This window comes from Spermophilus citellus (assembly GCF_964194105.1).
Source record: "Spermophilus citellus genome assembly, chromosome: 2".
NCBI lineage: Eukaryota > Metazoa > Chordata > Mammalia > Rodentia > Sciuridae > Spermophilus > Spermophilus citellus.
Genome location: NC_138183.1, coordinates 88,038,605 through 88,058,932, shown reverse-complemented (window position 1 = coordinate 88,058,932; position 20,328 = coordinate 88,038,605).

The window sequence follows — 20,328 nt, the reverse complement described above, 5'->3', positions numbered from 1 at the left end:
ATGTCCAAGATATCTGAGAAATCCAGGGAGACTTTGAAGGCACAGGAGCTCTATGCTTGTCAGTCGCAACCTCCCAGTGCCTTGACAAACAGAAAGCCAGAAAGCTCCCCAGTGTCAGATGTCTATACTCCTGAAAATTCCCCCAAAATGTCAGTTGTGAGAGACCCTGGATTGTCACACCTTAACAATCCATTGTTTGGTGAGTTAAGGGCTAAAATGAAGGGGGAACCTAGCCAGAAACAAGGCCATAGCAATGGCATACCCCTTGTTTCAAATAGCTTGACTTCCAAGACCTTCCTTAAACATGACCAGGGTGCTGCCTGCAAGAACATGGCAGTTTCCCAGGTCCTGCATGTCCACCTGGACAACACACAGACTAGCATGGAGCATGGGCAGGGGCCCTGGGCCCCTAATCTTGACTTCCACAAAGACCAAGACAAGACCTGCCCAGCAACCGCTAAGAGAATGACCCCTCCAGGACCCAAAACACGGGAGCTTGGTGGAGGGGATGCAGGGTTGGGCACATGCCAACCCAGAAGGAGGAGCCATCACCCTCAATACAAGACATTAGAGCAGACACTTGGGAGCAATTCCTCTCAGCCCAGTCACTGAAGGGACCAGCTCCTCCTGAAAGCCTCAGAAACCCGATGAAGAACGTTTTTCAATGGCTTTATCCTAATATAAAAGGCAAAAGGCAAGAAGGTTTCCCGGAAAAGGGCAGCTCCCCATCTCACCTGTGCAGGGCAGAGGCCTAGTCCAAAGGAGAGCTGCCTTTATTGGGAATACTGACAACCACAGAATCATGAGAGACAGTGAAAAGGTCCTGGGGAGAAACGTGGGAACCAGCATGGAATCAATGTCACCTACCCCCAAGAGCCACATTTGTCCCCCAAGAAGTCTGGGAAAACTCAGCCCAAGGCAGGACTTCAGGTCCAGGCTGAATCTGTCCAGGTGCATCCTTTCAATTACAAGGCTCCTTGTTCTAAAGTAACAAGGGTCAAGTCCTGTAGCCAAGAATCAGGCCTTGCTGGCCAGAGCTGTCTTAAAAGGAATAAACAGATTAGAGACTTGAACAGAGAATCCCCAAACACTGAGGCATTTAGGGACCAAAAGCAATTCCCGCACATGCCCCACAGGGATCCCAAGTCTCATCCAAGTCTCATCTGTGGGTATCAAGTGGGTCAGGTGTCTGTGCCTGCCAGTGCACCTTCTGAAGTCACTGTGTTGGGAGATCTTTCCCTACTATTTAAAGAGAAAATTCTTATCCAACGTTTTCACAGAGGAAAATTTCCTTTCTCCTAATGATTATTCCTGATGGAGATTCCTGATTGTTCCTAATAAATTTTCTTACATGAGTTGTGTGTTTTCTGTGTACTGTGTTAGGTGCATGGGTTTTAGTAACCTATCAGTTGTGCTTTTGGAAGAGAAAAGTTAAGCTCTTATTTTTTGCCTTCATTGGCTTCTGTAAGGTGACAAGTTCCCTAGAGCTGCTGTTGAAGAGCTAAGACCTGTTCTTGAATCCCCTTCCTCGTGAAATTGGAGGAGGTGGCTGTTTCCAACCTCTTAGTTTAGCCTTAATGGTATTGTCTGGCAGCCCACACCTTCTCCCCTCATGGATTGGGCAGTAAGGCAGATAAGGCTTGCACACCAGAAAAGAGAATCGAAGACAGGTATATTTTTTAGAATAGAGTGGCTTAGTCATTTTTTAAGTTGTCACTGACCAGACTGTCACCGCGGGTGAACCTCTTCTGGGGGCATTTGTGGGCATTGCTGCAGTGGATGCAAGGCCATCTGGTAGAGAGACTGGGAGGAACACGACCAGTGAAACTCCACATCATGTTCAACCACAAGAATATGATCCTACTTAGAATATGTTATATTCCATGTGTGTACAATATGTCAAAATGCATTTTATGGTCATGCATATCTAAAAATAAAATAAAGTCTGGAAAGAGGGGAGGTGCTGCTTTCGAACCTGTCATGTGGGCATGTTAATATGTTTCAGAAGCATACTGTGACTGTTGTAGGGACAGATGAAGCTGGACACTGAGGAATAGCAGGAAGCAGATTTTTTGGCGGTAGCCAGATTCAAAATGGGGGCTTTTTGCCTCCATCAAGTCACCCTCTGAACCCCAAGTTCAGAAAGTTTCAGAACTTTATATCCACTGAAGGGGAGAGGCTCAGAGGCTCACAATCTGTAGAAATTTACATAAAAGCAGCTTTTTCACTGTTCTGGGCACCCAATTCAGGCCAAGGACATTCTCTATGAAAATCAGTGTCTGGGAAAGGGAGAGTTTTTCTCCCCTTTCCTTCACCAGCTGGTTTTCAAAGATTTCTCCACTGTTCTTTGAAATGCAACCGCCTCTGTGAATGCCTTGGGTACTCCTTTATCTCACTCTGCTTCAGCAAACATCTCCTACCTGAAGACACTGTTGTAGAAATTCTTGCTGATAGTCTAAGAACAATTACGCCAAGCAGAATTTTTGAGAGTCTCTGGAGAAGCTTAATTAAGATTTTCAGAGGGAGTGCAGGAGGGGGTGTGTTGAGAGCCACAGCAGAAGGGGCCCCAGCAAACTTCCAGCTGATTGGTTCACCATGGCTCCAGCAAACTTCCAGCTGCCAGCTGATTGGCCCCTCTGTGGTGATGCTCATTGGGCTGTTTCCCCGCCCTTTCAGACCACGGAGGTGCTCATTGGGGGACTCTCTTGATTCTGCCCACGTGACCCAGCCAATTGATGGAAGTTTCATACTCTGATGCTTAAAATGTAAAATGGTACAGTTGTTTTATAAAACATTCTGGAAATTCCTTAAAATTTCATATGTAGAGTTACCATAGGACCCAGTGATACCTTTTCTAGGTATATACCTAAGAGAAATGAAAATACAGAAATTTATGCATGAATATTTATAGCTGCATTATCACAATAGCCCAGGATGGTAACAACCCACATGCCCATCAACTAGTAAATGGATAAACAAAAGTGGTATATCTATGCAAATGAAATATTATTTAGCCATAAGAAAGGAATAAAACATTGATATATGCTACAACATGGCTGAACTTTGGAATTATACTAAGTGACTCTCCTCCCCCAAATGTCACTAAATGTAAAAGATTATATAAAAATGTGCTTGACATCACGAGTCATCAAGAAAACAAAAATGAAACACACTGAGAGATAACATTTTGCACTTATTAGGATGGTAAGCATCACAAGTCAGATAAATACCTCTGAGGAAAAATGGAGAAATTGATGGAAGTTTCATACTCTACTGGTTAAAATGTAAAATGGTACAGATGTTTTATAAAACATTCTGGAAATTCCTTAAAATTTCATATGTAGAGTTACCATAGGACCCAGTGATACTTTTTCTAGGTATATACCTAAGAGAAATGAAAATACAGAAATTTATGCATGAATATTTATAGCTGCATTATCACAATAGCCCAGGATGGTAACAACCCACATGCCCATCAACTAGTGAATGGATAAACAAATGTGGTATATCTATGCAAATGAAATATTATTTAGCCATAAGAAAGGAATAAAACATTGATACATGCTACAACATGGATGAACTTTGGAATTATACTAAGTGAAAGAAGTCAGTAGCAAGTCACCAAATATTACCTGATTCTATTCTTATGAAATGAAATAGGGAATTTTAATTAGAAACAGAAAGTAGACTAGTGATTGCTTAAGGCTGGGGGATGAAGGCTGATAAGTGTGAAATCTAGAATCCATGGTTCTTTTTGAAGTCACAAAAGCATTTTAAAATTGACTCCAGCGACAATGCACAACTCTGAATACACTAGAAATCACTGAATTAGGGGCTAGGGTTGTGGCTCAGCGGTAGAGTGCTCGCTTAGCATGTGCGAGGCACTGGTTTCTATCCTCAGCACCACATAACAATAAATAAATAAAGGACAATTTTTTTAAATCACTAAATTATACACTTGAATTGGGTGAATTTTATGGTATATGAATATGTTTCAATAAATTGTTTAAAAAGTAAAACTACCTGTTAACATTTTGACACATTTGTCGGATCCTCTCTCACTGCCTCTCTATATGTATATATGTGAGTGTATGTTTATGTATGTGTGTATGTGTATATAATATATGTGTATATACACATACACATGTACATATACGCATATATACACAAATGCACACAAGATTAATACACATTTATTCCTGAATATTTCAGAATACATTTCATGCATCATGTTTTTTCTCCTTATATATTTTATTGTGAATATTTAAAAAAGATATTCTCTTATATACTAAATTTTCCCCTTTCATGAATTTAGCATAGGCATAAAAATTTTGAACTAATCTTATTCATACTGCATTTTTGTGAATTTTTTCCCAGTAATACACCTTGTGATTATAATTTTTTAAATCTCCATTATAAGATACAGCCTAGAGTGTCACATTTCCTTTAGTTGCTGTGTATCTTTGATCTTCTTTAAACTGGAACAGTTTCTTAGCCCTTCTTTTTTTCTTAACATGACAACTTTTAAGAATATATCCAATGTTGCGTTTTATGGCTCCCTTTCTATCTAGAAGTTTTGGGGTGGAATTTATCTTGCTCAGATTTTAAAGAATGCTTTTATATTTGTGATCCTTGGGACCTCAGGGGTTGTCAGGGCCAGGTTTGTTGTAAACAAACAAACAATAACACTAGAGATGCTAGGCTATGTGGAGATTTTTCTAAATAGAGAGACCTCCTGTAGTCAAGGGAAGGTAGATAAGAGGAGACAGGCTTGATGAAGACCTTCTGTTAGGTAGAGACCAGAAGAAATGGTGGATGCTGAAGACAAGCAAAGAAGGGGGCTGTTAATACTGAAAAGCCTTCATCACGTGAAAAGGAAAGGGTTGGATGTCTGTGGCCAAAGCAGATGAATTCATCAGACCCAGCGAGGAGATGCAGGCAATTTCAGGAAAAGACACAGGGCTTAATTTCAATCCTAATTTAAGTATAATCACTTATAATCTAAACAAGAAAGCTTTAAGGGTAATGTTAAATAGCTAGCTCACATGGGGAGATTAAAAATACACATACTGTACACCATCCACAAGAATAACATCTTGTTTCAAAAAACATTTGGAGGAACCAGTAGGAATTTTGTTAGAAACAAAGTTGGGAAGAGATGAAACCTCATAGTTTCATGAGAATGTAACCATACATGCTGGGAGAAAGTAACCTACTTTGCTAAATAGAATTTTAACTGTGCTCATTAGAGGTTTATATGACACTACAGAGAAGCCTACTTCTCAAATCAGGATGGGTTTGGTCATAGGTTATGGTCTAGCACAACTGCTCTGTGAAATCAAGACAGTTAAAAACTGTTGGAAGGGAGAGAGGAGGGGGATAAGTGGGGAGAGCCAAGAGGCAGCGGGGTGGGACAGTATATCAGTAGAGAGGGAGATATTGGAGAGCCTGAAGGGGCAGGATAGCTTAAAAGAGATTTGGGGAGAAAGATTTATTAGAAGATATTGCCATGGACAGGCTATGCCCTTGGTTTCCTCTTCATCTTGGTTTCTGTTCTTTGGTCTTATGTGAGAGATCACCAAACAGTGAAGTGCTCTCTTGTTTCTCCAGGTAACAGAAGAAAAAAGCAGAATATTTCACTGAGGTGGATGTATGATATAGTGAAAGGGTGGAGTTGGGTGTTGGGGGGAGGAGGTGGAGGAATCTCAAAGTCCCTAGGGGAATGGATAGATCAGCAGGGTTTGGTAATGGGCGAAGGGCATGGGTTCATCTCCCATGTGTTGTCCCCTCCCCCACCCTCAAGAACCTCTGGTGTCTGTACTAAAGCTCTGTGATGCGGATCTGGAACTGTGGTCTAGAACATGCACTCTTAGTGACCAACTTCTGGTGAAGCAGGCCCTCTTCTTTGTCTGAGGAGCCTTGCTGCCGCATGGATGAGCTTCAGCTTGACTTCTTGGATGTTCCTATCCTTGACTTTCTGTGTGGAGTGGGGTTCCTCCTTCTGTCCCTGAGTTACCTGATAACAGATCTATATTTCCCCATATCCTGCAAACAGAGAGACATGAATCAGGTAAGTAAACAGAAGATGCTCCAAAATTTTAGATATTTCTTCTAAAATTATATATGCATTTAATGCTATAATTTCACCTGTAAGCACTGATTTTCTGCATTCCCTACATTTTGATACATTGTATTTTCATTTTTAAAATTTTTTTCTTGATACTACTTCTTTGACAAATTAATTAATAATATAAATTATTTAAATTGTTTAAACTGAGAAGCTTTTGTAATTTTTCAGCTCCCTTTTTATTACTGATTTCTAGTTAACTCCAATTTGGTCAAAAAACATACTTTGTCTGATTTCTACTCTTTTAAATCTGTTAAGGTATGTCTAGAATGTGTCCTATCCTGGTGAATATTCTGTGTGATATTGGGAAGAGTATTTATTTTGCTGTTGGTAAATTATTTATTAAATATCAATGATATCAAATTAATTGATGGTACAATTCAGGTCAAACATATCCTTATTGATTTTTCTGCCTCCTGGATTTGTCAGTTACTGAGAGATACTTGTTGAACTCTCTGATAGTAACAGTGGATTTCATCTATTTCTCTGCATTTCTAGCAGTTTTTGCCCTTTATATTGTGCCTCCCTGTTGTCAAATGTATACACTTAAGCAGTGTTATGTCTTCTTAGAGAACTGATCCCCTTAGTATTGACAAGGCTCCCTGGCTGCCTGGCCACAGAGCCAGTCCACTAATCTCTCTACAAGAAGTGGCAGTGAAGCAGCAGTGGAGCTGCAGAGCAGAGGCCAGGGTGGGCTGGAACACAGGCAGTGAGCATGGGCTGCAGCCTCACAGATCCTGTATACCCATAGGGGCCTGAGGCACTGCCAGCCAGCACCTAGGCAAGCCAAGGCTTACAGACCTGTCACCCCATGGTGGACCACTCAGGTCAGTGCTGAAGCCCACTGCAGAAGCCTGCTGTACAAAGCACTGCAACTGGGAACCTGGAACACCCATGATCCGAGAATCTCAACCTTCTGTTTCCCAAGGAGCATCAAGAAAATGGAAGTGGGGTGGACCTGAATGGAAGTTCAGTTTCAACAGTTAATTAATAGCATTCTTATTTTTCCAAACCCTGATTAGCAAAAGTCTGGACCAATAGCATTGACCCAAGTGCTATATAAAGCTCTAGACTAGCACTATCAGGTGGCAACTCCCATTGGGTCCCCTCTCACCTGCAGGAGTTCTGTTTCTAGTCACACTTGAATAAATCCTACTCACTCATCCTTGTCTATGAATTGTGGATTTCATTCTTCAAATGCACAAGATAAGCACCCAGAAACAAGAAATTGGTGGTGAGCTGCTGAGGTCTGCTTCAACACGGGAGGGTGTTGCCCACCATTAATAGCTGCGACATGTTTCTTGGCTGCAGAGGTCTGCAGCTTATGCAGACCCCCCCCCCCCCCCCGTACACATATCCCAGCAGAAGTGGAGATTCTAGATTCATCTCAAACTTTGGGTTCACTATTATGTAATGCACTTTTTATCCTTGCTAATTTCCCTTCTTTCTAAAGTCTGCTTTGTCTGAAATTAATGACTACCCTGCTTTTTAAATTACTGTTAACATGCTACATTTTTATGCATCCCTTTACTTATGTGTCCATTTAAAATGGGCATCTTCTAAATAGCATACAGATAGTCTTGTTTATTTTTATCCACTCTAATATTCTTACTTATAAATGATGAATTCAGATCATTCACGTTTAAAGTAATTTTTCTATACTTTTGGATTAATACCTACCATGTCTGTAACAGTTTATTATTCATTGTACCTTCTCTTTATTGTCTCCTTTTTCTGTTATGTGATTAAAACAGGAACTTATAGGATTTAGTTTTTATTTAGGTGATTTTTATATTAGTTTTAATTGTATATATTTAAGGTCTACAACATAATATTTAATACCCTCTGTCCTATATCTTCCCATTTTCTTCCCCAGCCCCCTGCTGCTCTTAGTAACCACTGTCCTTCTCAATTTTTCTATGTATTCAATTTTTTAAAAAATATTCCATATATAAGTTTGATATTACAGTCTTTTTCTTTCTATGTCTGGCTTATTTCACCTAGTGCATGATATCTTCCAGTTTAATCTATATTGGATCCATATAAAATTTCATCTATATGGATAATTTGTCATTGATTTTTTAAAAATTCTTACTGTTAAATGATTACTGCAAATATTTCTTCTGCTTTACTCTCTTTTTCTTCTCCCTGCATATTTAAAAATTTCCAAAATATATTACAATTTTGGGGGGGATTTAGACTTTAACATTTTTTTCTCTTTGCCTTTCATTTGGAAAGCTTCTATTGATATTCATTTAAACTTATTTATTCTTTCCTTAGCCATGTGTAGTCCACTCATGAGCCCATCCAAGCCAGTCTTATTTCTGTTATCGTGGTTTTTTTTATTTTTAACAATTAATTTTGATTCTCATCTCTCTTTTTTACATTCTGTATCTGTTGTTGCATGTTGCTTACTTTTTCAATGAATGCTTTAATGTATTAGTCATAGAATTTAGGGCTTCGTGTATGATAATTGCAAAATTGATGTGATACTTTTGTGGATTTGATGCTTGCTTTTTCTATTCTGACTGTTTATTTTTCCCCTTGTCTTTTAGCAAGCCTTGGGGGTTTTTCTATAGTTTTTGAAAGCCAGACATGATGTATTAGGAAACAGGAACTGAGGTTAATAGATTTTTAGTGCTAGGATTTATATTAACCTCACTAAGATATAGGGTATGTTAAATGTCTACTGCGGCTGTACTTGACAGAGGCTTCAATTTCCTCTAGTATCTGTAGCTTTCCCTAAGGTCATTTCCTTAGAACATTTAAGTACAACATGTAAGTGCAACATAAGCTCTTTTAACCATTACCACACTGTAGTCCTGTTAATATGATGGTAAGGTGTGTGTGGCAGGGTGGTGGGGGATAGGAGTATATCTCACTCTTTTAGTGGTTCTGTGTGCCATAATTTATAGTCCTAAACCCTGCATCTCAACCTCTCCACCAATACACACCTTGGATGAGATAAGGAGGCTACAATGGTTTGGAGTTGGGCAATTTCCCTTTCCTCGTGTAGGGTAAGTCTCTAAAATTCTGCTGAGTAGTCTTCTGTTATGGAGAATAACCAGATTATATTTCAAATTGTTTCTATTTTCTCTATTCCTGCCAGAAAATGTGAAGGTATTTTCATGGGTCTTCACTGTGAGAACTTGGGAGATTCTTCAGAGGAAACTCATGAAGTGTGAGAGACTTTTGAGATAGTGACTGTTGGAATTTTCTCACTCTGATGCTAGCCTATACACATCTTCTAGTTATTAATCAAAGGGTTCATTTAAGTGTTCCTACCACTGTATGGTTCCAGTGGATTTTGCTCCAGATAAGGTGATATTCACTGTAATGTTCTTTATTTACTTTCTTTGAGGACATGGACGTGGGTGGTGTATTTTCATGGCTCCAAGAAAAGTCATTTTCAGTTTATTCAGTTTTGCAAGCTCCTTAATGCCAGAATTAGGGGGATCTTTATTCTCTGTTCCTCTTCCCACATATCTAAATCACCTTGGTTGGCTCAGAGAGATATCTGAGATGGGAAATCTGCAGAGAGGACAGGACATCACTGTTCAGGCACCGATAGAGTTTCAGGAAGGTGTAAGTTTTCCACCTGAAGTTGGGTGTGATGGAAGATTCTAGGTAAAATCCTCCTGATTCTGTGACTTGCATTTGTTTGGTTAGAAAGTTTTGCTTCTCTGAACAAGAAGACTCTCAATGCTTGACCCTAAGTCCCATTCCCATGTCAGGTGAAGGATGCCTGACATGGGAATGGGACTTAGGATTAAGTGTCAATAGAGCCTTCCTTCCTTCATATTGGACTGATCAGGAAACTAGTGCTGACCTTTGAGTAGAGTCTGAAACCTGAGCACTATCCCCAGGATACAGACTCCTCTGGGAGAACACAGATGTGACTGTTGGCCCCAGATTCTATGTCCTCTATGAGCAGAGGACTTCTGAGAATATCAAGTATGGATCGCACAGGGAAAAAAAAATCATCCTTTGAAGATTTCAAGGTAGGGAAAATTGAAAATAGTTGATCATCTTTAAAATTTAATGAAAGGAAGAAATAATTATTTAAATGTAGAATCATATTATTCTTGAATGAATGTCTGGGATGCCTAGAGAGAATAATAAAGAAGCAAGTCCCAAGCTCACATTCTTTTCTTTTTCTTCTTAGAGTTAGGGAAGAGTCAAGAGAAGAAGAAAAGGTGGAACATTTAAAGGTAAGGGTCTGTCTGTCTGACCTGAGCTTTGCAAGGATGAACCTTTGTGTCCATTTTATGAGGTGCCAGGTCTATGATTTCTAAAAATGTCACTTGCTAGATACAGTGTATCTCAGGAAACAAAACCCTCAGAGGAGAGACTCAGGGGAATGCAGTCACACCTGAGACACTCCTCAAAGTCCCTGCTCTATCCACCTATGACATGAAGCACTGATGGACCTGGACAATGGGAGTTGTCCAATAAGTGACCAGGTAAGATACTGAGGAAGAACTATTGGTTGCTTTGTATTCAGAACTTCTACCTCCTGATATTGTGTTAAGTCTTCTACTTTCTTTCTGCTCAGATTTATCTTTTAGGCAACCACTGACTCCTATGCTTCACTTTGTAATTTTGAACCTTGTATGGGATGATATATGTGATTATACTTTACAAATGAAGCCAGATATTCATGTGAACCTTCTTAATATTATTTTTGAACATTTAACCTTTTCTACTGATTCTTGGGGCTTTTGGACTTTAATATCCTAAAGAACTCCCCCAAAGGGAACCCTGTATAGTCCTTATGTTTCTACCTTCATTATATATCACTGTCTCTCCTGATTTCCCAGATCAGAGAAGTTGCCAGAAAGAAGCAGAGGAGAGAAGGAAGCTGTTTTCTATCCTGAAAAGGTGATTAGTATTTCCTCCTCTTTCCTGGTCCTTTTATCATATATTTTAGTCATTCCTCAGGGATTCATGGCGGTTTGCCCTTCTCACAGGGATGTGGATCCATAGCAACAGATATGGGAGTGAAGGCCCTGGGAGAGGCTATAGAGCATGTTGTGGGGTAATAAATGTAGGGATTATGATGAGGGTAAGAGGATTCAGGTTGCCCCATCACCAATAAGACTGTGGGGCCTTCCTTTCCTTGTGCTGGTCCTGGTTACAGCTTTGTACTTCCTTTCTTTTGCAGTCCCCTGGGCCAGCATCTTGATACCACCCACTTTCGCCAGTTGCTATGTCCAGACCCTCTCTGTGAAGTATGTAATAGGACAACTGCTGAGGTCAGTCATCTGCTGTACCTGGCATCCTTGGATGATGTTCTACTCTCTCAGTCCTCTTTGGCATCCACAGATTATATGACAGAATCATCAACTTCTCTGCTCTCTGCTGTTTCATCAGTCCTTCCAGAAGACCCAATTACAGCACCTTCACCTTTCCCCTCCATTCTCTCACCTAATAAGGTCACCTTAGCAGACTTATTTTCACCCTCATCACTGGGTGATTCTCTGCCACCAGAGCCTCTCCCTCCCTTGGATTCCAAATTCCCAGTAAACCCATTCCCACCCCAAATTCATGCATTTCCTTCCCTCCCATTACATCACACTCAGGGAACAAATCCTGTTCCCCAACCAGAGGCCAATTTAGCTCTCAAGAATAGCCCTGAGGAGTTATCCAATTATGTTCCAACAATCAGAGGCATTGACTTCTCAAGCTTGGCAATTTCTCAATTCTCCTGGTCTCATAACAAGAATATAGTCCTTCCAAGATTACCACACTATGGTTTTCATGAAGAGAATGCTTCCTTCCATCTACCATATTTCTATTTATGGAAAAATTCTGATATCTCACATATGGAAGGAAGACACATTTCTTTCCTTGGCTTTAACATACAACAACTCTTGGAGAGACAAATAAAAAAGAGAATGACTTTCCAGATTTTAGAAAATAAAGGAAAGAAGCAGGGACCATTGATAAAACAAAAGTGGTCAGAATACCAATTTACAACTTCATGGAACTCACTGCAATCCTTTGTTGATGAGAAAGACACCATAGCTTCCCAAACTGGCTGGGACACCAAAGACAAATCAGGACATCTGGGAATTTGTCAGCACTTTGTATATGTGAAGACTCTGGGGGGAAATGTGGAGCATAAATACAGCCAGCTCTTCTGGGGTCTTCCCTCTCTCCATAGCGAGTCAATAGTGGCTACTCTTCTGGTCTCTAAGAGCTGTTCCTCACTAGAACCTCACTTTGTTTTATTCAATAGAACCTGTGATGTTCCTGCAATCCAAATCCAGGCTAAAGAAACTCCACCACGCCCTCTGTCCCACCCACCTTCCCTTACCAGCATACATTCTCAATCTTTTCCTCACATGAATCCCCAATCCCAAACTTTACCTCTCACTCATGCCCATTCCCTGGCCCATGGTAAATCTCCACTCCCTATACTACCATTATCTTCTCCACCCCAGATTCAGGTCTATGGAAATAATTTCCATAGATCACAGAATACAGTTGATGTTGACATCTTACCTGGAAATAAACACCCAGAATGGCATGGGTTGCACACACATCATGCACATTTGTGGAGTTTTGGCTCTGAATTTGAAAAATGTCAAGAAGCCTTTTGTCCTCCAGCTCCCACCTTTCCATCAGTCAGGCAATATTCCCAGGCCTATGCTCCAGTCTCCATCTTTCCTGGCCATTTTCATATCAGCAGTCAACCCCAGGAGGACCCGGAGCACCAGGTACCAAAGAATCTAATTCCGTTTGGGAACCTCCAGTCTTGCAGTCCTATAGGATCTGGAGTATTGATGGAGACTGGGATCACATCAACAGAGGCATCTCAGCACGGCCACAGACATGCTTACTCACAACCCTCTGAGCTTCAGGGCCACAGTAGCAAGGATCTCGAGAAAACAGAATGGAGTCTCTCAGAAAGTTCCCATGAGAATTTCCCCACAAAGTTTCAGCTGAACAAGGATTTGGCAAAGAATCTCAGGCATATCCTGGGGAAGTGTCCATTAGATAACCCACTAATGGTTTCAGAATGCAATCTAAGGAATAATATGAATGCTATATCTGAGAAAATAAGTGACTGTGTGTGTCACTCAAGGAATGACTTAGGGAATGAATTAGTAAATGTTTCAGGGAAGAACTTAGACTTGAATCAGATGAAAAGCATGCTCAGATTACATGTGAGCCGGAAGTGTTGGCAGATCACTACAGGTAGGGTCCCTGTAGGTGTCTGTCTTTCTTGGCTGGATGAGGACAATGCATTGCTGCCTCCTCAGAGTTCCCATACCAATACAGATAACAGAAATAATATGTCATCACTGGTGGGTAGGGTCCAGTGCCAGACTACCAACACAGGGCTTTCTTTCCTTGATAACAAAACCCAAAAGTTACTAGAAGCCCATATTATTAGGTTTAGGATAAGTCAGAAGTGGGGCCTTCCCCTCAAGGTTCTTGAATCCATAAAATCCTATGTACTGAGAGAAGCCAAAACATGGCCTCTTCCTCAATATAACTTTGTTTCATCCTCAACCCGAACTTCTGAGCTGGATTCCAAATCTAGAGTCTCCAAGCTCCTTACAGAAAGCTCTAAAGCTATTCATCAGAGTCAGGAAGAAATAATAAATTCAGTCTCTATTATGGATCATTCTCTGCCTGCCCCCTCACTTGTGGTCAAGAAAGTTCAGGACATCCTGAGACAACCATGTTGTGATACTGATCATGAAGTTACAGAGAATATACAGACAATTGAGAATGGCAGCCCGACATGTCTGCCTAATACAGGTAGAATCAAAGACAAAGTAAGTCAGACTGACACTGTATCAGAAGAGAGAGACAGTCCAGAGCAGGTCATAAGGCAAGATGGAGATGAAGATAAATCAAAGGATGAAATGGTAAGTCTTAGCCACAGAACAGACATGCATGAGGGCAAAATGATGGTGGGAAAGAATAAGAATTCAGAACATTATTCCACCTTTGACATGTGCAAGCAGATATTCAAAGCCCATGAGCTTTGTAATCTTCAATCACAAATTGGTACTATCTCAACAACCAGCAAGTTGGAAGATTCCCAAAAGATAAGTGTGAGTAAAGTAGAAACTATCCCAGCCACTCAATGCACCCCACCAATAATAATTCCTGAAGATCTGACACAGTTAGACCTTAAAAGACAGGTGTCTTTTAAGCTGGGGAATAAGTCACTTAGCCAGGCTCAAGGCTTTCCCAGAGATATAGTCCTTCCTTTATATAACGTCAATTCTGATTCTTCACTGTCTCACTCCAACAGTGACTCTAGTGAGGACATGGAAGTTTTCCAGCAGCTGCATTTCCACCTGAATGATTCAAGGACCAACATGTGTAAACAACAGGAGCTCTGGCTCCCTAAGCATATCTTATGGAATTGTTGGGATATGAGATTCCCACCAGCTGAGAGAAAAACGAGCCCTTTAATATGTAAAGGAGGAAAATATAGAGGTGAGGACTTAGGATTAGAGGCATTCAGAGCAATAAGAAAGAGCCAACCTGAAGACGACAGAAAATTAGAAGAGGCATCTAAGTCCCTGCCACAAAAAAAAGCGTTTTCTTCTGAAAGTTGCATCAAAAAAAAGATAAGAAGATTTCTTCAGTGGATGGATTCCAGGATAAAAAGCACATGCCAGAAGAGTCCTGTGAAAGATAGCGCTCCGTCTGTGAGCCATGACCCTCCTGAAGCCCATAAACTCATGGAAGCCCTTGGAAAGATCCTGGAGGAGAAACTAGCACATAGGCAGGAATGTGAGGCCTGGGAGTTGCATAAACAGAAGAAGGAACTGCAGGCCCAGGCAGAGACTGACAGAGGACAACCTACTAAGTATGGGGCTATCTCTGACAAACAACAACAGAAAGGGTCAGGTCCCTACTCCTGTAACCAAGAAGCTGTGTTTCCTGGCCCAAGTAGTCTTACAGATGTTAGACAGATCAGTGACAGTTTCAGAGCTCCTCAGAAGAGTGTCTCCTTCAAAGATCAAGCATCACTTCAGAGTCAATATCTTCCCCCATTCTCCAGGAAGTCTTGGACCCATCAAATTCCATGTTCAGGCAAGGATACCAGGTACCTCTGGATGCCTTCACATCTGCTAGAGACACTGGATTCAGAGCTTTGATTCTTCTATGCAAACAGAAAATGCTCCTTCAGCACTTAGAGGAAGGAAAATTTTCCTTAAAGGAATAATACAGGCCACTAGGTAGAAGCCTCTCAATTATCACGGTAATACATCCTATTATGGGAACAATATCTCCACAACAAATGACTAATAAATGTTTCTAATGATAGAGAGTGGAGTTCTGTGTGTCCAGCACTGTGGTGTAGGTTTCAGGGATCCCAAATGTATGCTTGAATAGTAAGGAGTCACTTTTGCTCTTAAGGCTGTTTGCCTTATTCACCTTTCAGAGGCAAATGAGGACTTATCTAGAGCACCATAGAAGTGCAAGGAATGGTCTTTCAGTACCAAGGCAATACAATGGCTGTGATCATGTCAGACACTGTATCATCCTTTTTAAGGGAAGTGGTCTTGGTCCCTCCTGTTCAGCTATGCTACATCTTACACCAAGTTTATGGTGATTTGGTAATGTTTGTATTACATATTGCTGTCATGAATATTTCAAAGTTTAATATCTTAAAATAACATTTACTGTCTCACAGTTTCTGTGTATTGGGAATCCAGGCAAGGCCTAGTTGGGGTCCCTGCTACAGAGCTGTAATCAAAATGTCAGTGGGGGCCAGAGTCTCATATGAAGGTTTTACTATAGAAAGATACATTTCTATATTCACTTATGTAGCACTTGGTAGTAGGATTCAGTGCCTCTAGGCTGGATGTACCCAGGGTCTCAATTCCTTGCTGCCAGTGGCTGGAGTTGCCTGTGGTCTCCTTTAGTTCCTTGCCTTGTGGGTCTCTCCAATGTAACAATGTGCTTCTTCAAAAAGGGCAATGACATCAGCTTTCTCTTATGCTGCTGGGATTTGGGGCAGTTCTGGGAATAAAACTCAGGACCTAAGCAACACTACATAAGCACTCTACTACTGAATTACATACCCAGCCCTAGAAGCAAATATCTTGTTTAGACCACATTTGAGATGACAGTGAATTACGCAATTGAATGCCAGGAGGCAGGATCATTAGAGTCATCTTAAAAGTCTACCTAGCATAAATGTTTTGGAGACCCCACTCATTTAATTGACACCACAGTGGCCAAAGGTGCCAAGTATATCCTCATCTTCATCTCATCCATATCCATGTCATCAAGGTCAATAGCTGATTGGAGTAGTGGCAAATTAAAAAGCACGAAAAAAAGTAGAGAAACGTGGTATGGAGATAAGGTGGTGTATGGCTATCATAAATGGAAAGTAAAGAGAAAGAAAACCTTAGAGCCATCTGATATGTCACTGCCAGTATTTATACTTAAGGATGGAGAAATTAGGTAAAATCGTCCTCATCCTAGCTCCTCCTGTCTCTCCACTCTGTCCTGGCTTCAAGGCTACAGGCCTACAAAAGTAAACTTTACCTTCTATAGAGATGACTAGGCTTAAAGAAGAAGAAAATGCTACAAGGCTACAGAATTTAATTTCTTTCCCTTTAAATATATTCAATATAGCGTACTTATCATTTCAAACTCTCAGCATGAACATCAGAGAGAATGAGTCTCCTAGTTGGTAAAATGCCACTTTCAGGAAATTCAGAGCATAGTACTCTCATTATGGGGTGCTTTCCATGCTCCTATGGTGTAAGAACATGAACCAAGGTAGATGTGGGGGTTTAAAGAGATGAACGACTGATCCAGAGACACATAACTTGCTTATATTCAGAGAAATATTGTATGAAGTCGTGAAGCAGAATATGTATAAAGTATTTAGGAAGTGATATCTTCAAATTTAGGTGGTAGCAATAGTGGTCCCACCTGATGATTATGCAAGTCTACCAATGCCTCACTGTGGAAGGAAACTTATGCTGGCAATAACAGGGTGATTTCCTCTGTAGGGATTCTTACTCTACTTAAGTATACAACTTATGTCATTTTCATTTGTGGCAATGTCTTTTACCAAGTTATTGATCGATGTTTCTTCACCCTACCAGAGGGGACATCCACAGGAATCAAAACTAACTTTCCACATTTCACTTTCAGGAAGTTCTGGGGTACTGTTCTAATGAATTACTAATGGCATTCATATTTTCTGCCCCCCAAAAGAATATTCAAGGCACCTGTTCCTGTTATACAGGTGAATCCAGGTTCTCATCAGCTATGTGTCCCTAGGAGGGAGAGGGCAGAAGGTGAAGCAGGTGGTGAGTTAAAAGAGGAGAGCTGCTTAATGATAGTAGGGGCTCTGGTGACTTGAGAATCAGGATGTAAAGACAGTTTCCTTAAGAAGATGAGTACTGTGCAGAAGTCCTCTGGGAGATAGCAGGATTTCTTAGGGGATGAAATTATGTTTACTGAGACAAGTCATCTTTAAGCCCCATTAACCTGGCAGTTACAGCAAACATTTTGTTTCCCATTCATGACATATTCTTTGCCAATAAACTTCAAACTTAATAGGTAAAAAGCCTATTAAGCCCCCAGAAATAACAAAGATTGGATATGTTTCTATCACTTAAAGTAGAAAATTTGAGCAAGACTTAATTTGAAAATATTAAATACTGTTTGTATTTGGCAGTTGTGAAACAAACCTGTATTTTTAAGTCTCTACATTTTAGTTACCTTTCTGTCTTTTAATAGAAATGCAACCTGAGTGACATAGAAAATAATATACATTTAAGAAAAGGTAGCCTAGAATAGAGCCCCCTTATACTGTAGGAAAGATTTGGATGGGAATGACAACAAATACAATTCAAGAGAATTAAATAGAGAACTGTTAACTTGGGTAACTCAAAGTATGAGAATAAGGATGAAATTAGGCAACAGGGTTCCTGCTGGGGATCACATGATACCATTAGGAATCATTTTCTATTTCTTGGCTGTCTTCTGAGTTAGCTTTAATGTTAGACTTTGTAGCTGAAAAGTTCATAGCTGCATCCTCCAAGACTGACATGCAGGTGAAAATGGGGCGTGCCATTCACTAGTTCCTTCAAATGTCCCATTGTGTCTTCTTGGGTCATATGCCCATTTATACCCAATCCCCGGGGCCCAAAGTGTGAAATAATCTTGTTGACTAAGCCTGAACAACATATACCATTCTTAAAAAAAGAGTGATGGAGAATGACAACTCTATTCTCACATGTTCTGAAAATGAGTTTGGAGTTACTTCCCTAGAAGGAATTAGAGGGAATATTTCCAGAAGGTAAGTAAATGCTGGGTGACAAGACAAACAAAAATAAAATGGATGTCTATTATAGCTGAGTCTCTCACTGCTCCAATTTTGCCTTCTTTCCCAACTAAAACCATTGACTGAAGTTAGGTGTTCAAGGAGAATGCTGATTTGCAGAGGTCTGTCTGGAGCCCCAGAGAGAATGTTCAAATTCGGGGAAATCAATTGGAAGCTCCAATTTCTAGCTGGATAAATGATCTAATAACATGACCACTTAATATGCACCCCTTCTCATCTTAGAGGCTTTTTCCTCCATTCCGAGTTAGTTATTGACACATTCTAAAACTTATCACCAGGAATACCTCTCCTGAAATAATTCATTCTGATATTTCACCCTTTATTCTCCTAGCTTATGCTCTACGTAGGCCAATTTGATGAATTCAGGAACTAGAAGCCACTTTAAAGTTTCTCCTCCACCAAAAAAATTGTTTGTCCTAATTTCCTCCCTCTTCAAGGAAAACTTCATGATCTACCTTCATCCATAGACCTGTATAGCTCAACTCCAAAGAGTCCTTCCATCTCTTTTCATCTTTCCCATCTGATAAAATCCAACTTTCTACTGTTTCTACACTGGCCTTCTTCAAAGGGACAGACTCCCTTTGGTTAAAACAACAGATGTAATTTTTAAACTAAACAAATGGTGCTTTCAACACATCTGAAGATAATCCTTTCATTCCTGTAGGGCTGCTTTGTGCTAGACAATCTTCTAAGCTCCTGGGACACACCAGATGCTAATTACAAGAGAGAGGAAACAAAGCTCTCTGCCTTAGTGAAACATGCATAATTGGTTCCTTGGTCAGTTTTCTTACCTATCCAAACTACATCACTTACCTAAACTTTACTACACTCCTCCTTGGTTATGCATATGAGCTAGACCATCATAGAAGAATGATAATCCAACAGGTGGAAATAATTCATCATCAAAACTTAGAATTCCCTCACCCTGATCTCCTTTCTCTCCTCTGCTCTTTTCTTTCTGTTAACACTGAAAGAGGATTCCCTGATGCCTGCCTCCATCTTCTTGGGCTGGACTCTGTCTTTGCTTTCCAGTCCACAATGGTATGTTGGAACATACCACTGAATTTCTACCTTCCTGAATGAGACCACTTCTACATCATGACCATCAAGACTTCTTTGTGCCAAGTATTTGATAATCAGCATCTAGTGGAGCTCAGATATTTCTGGAGAAATGAATGAGCAATGGAAAGAATTTTAGCAGGGTGGCCCTGCCCAGTAACACTTGCAGGCAGGGCCATGTACAGGGATGGACCATAGCCAGGGATGGGTCCTAACAGGAATACACTTTGGCTTTCTAAAAGTGGCAGCAGTCTCACTGTAGGCTTCTGGATTTGATCTCCATTGCTTCCAAAAGACCAGAATTGAAAATTGATTCAAAGGTATGGTGTCTGGTCACATGAGCAACATTCTTCCCTTCCATGCCTGAAGGATCCTACACTCCACTTGCCATTTTCATCCCAGTGGGCATACCCTGCAGGTCACCTGCCCATGAACTCCCATAGGAGGCTGCTCTGGGATTCTGTTGCAGCTCCCTAACTGCCCCTCCCTCTCAGTGCAGTGTGAATTGCTTATGTTGCTTTGTTCACCTAATGACTATAAAATTAAATTATTTAGAAAGTGAAGAGGAAAAGAAATATTGTATTGCCTTCTCTTATTTTTTGGAGGTATATCTGACATGAAAAATTATGACTTTAAGTATACAATATGATGTTTTGATATTTATTAAGTCATCAATATCATGATAGCAAATACATCCATATCATTTACTGTGAGGTTGTTTTAAACATTTTTGAGATAACTATACATTAACTTTTAGTTGTATGAAATAGTGGATCTTGTGTACATTTTATTTAGC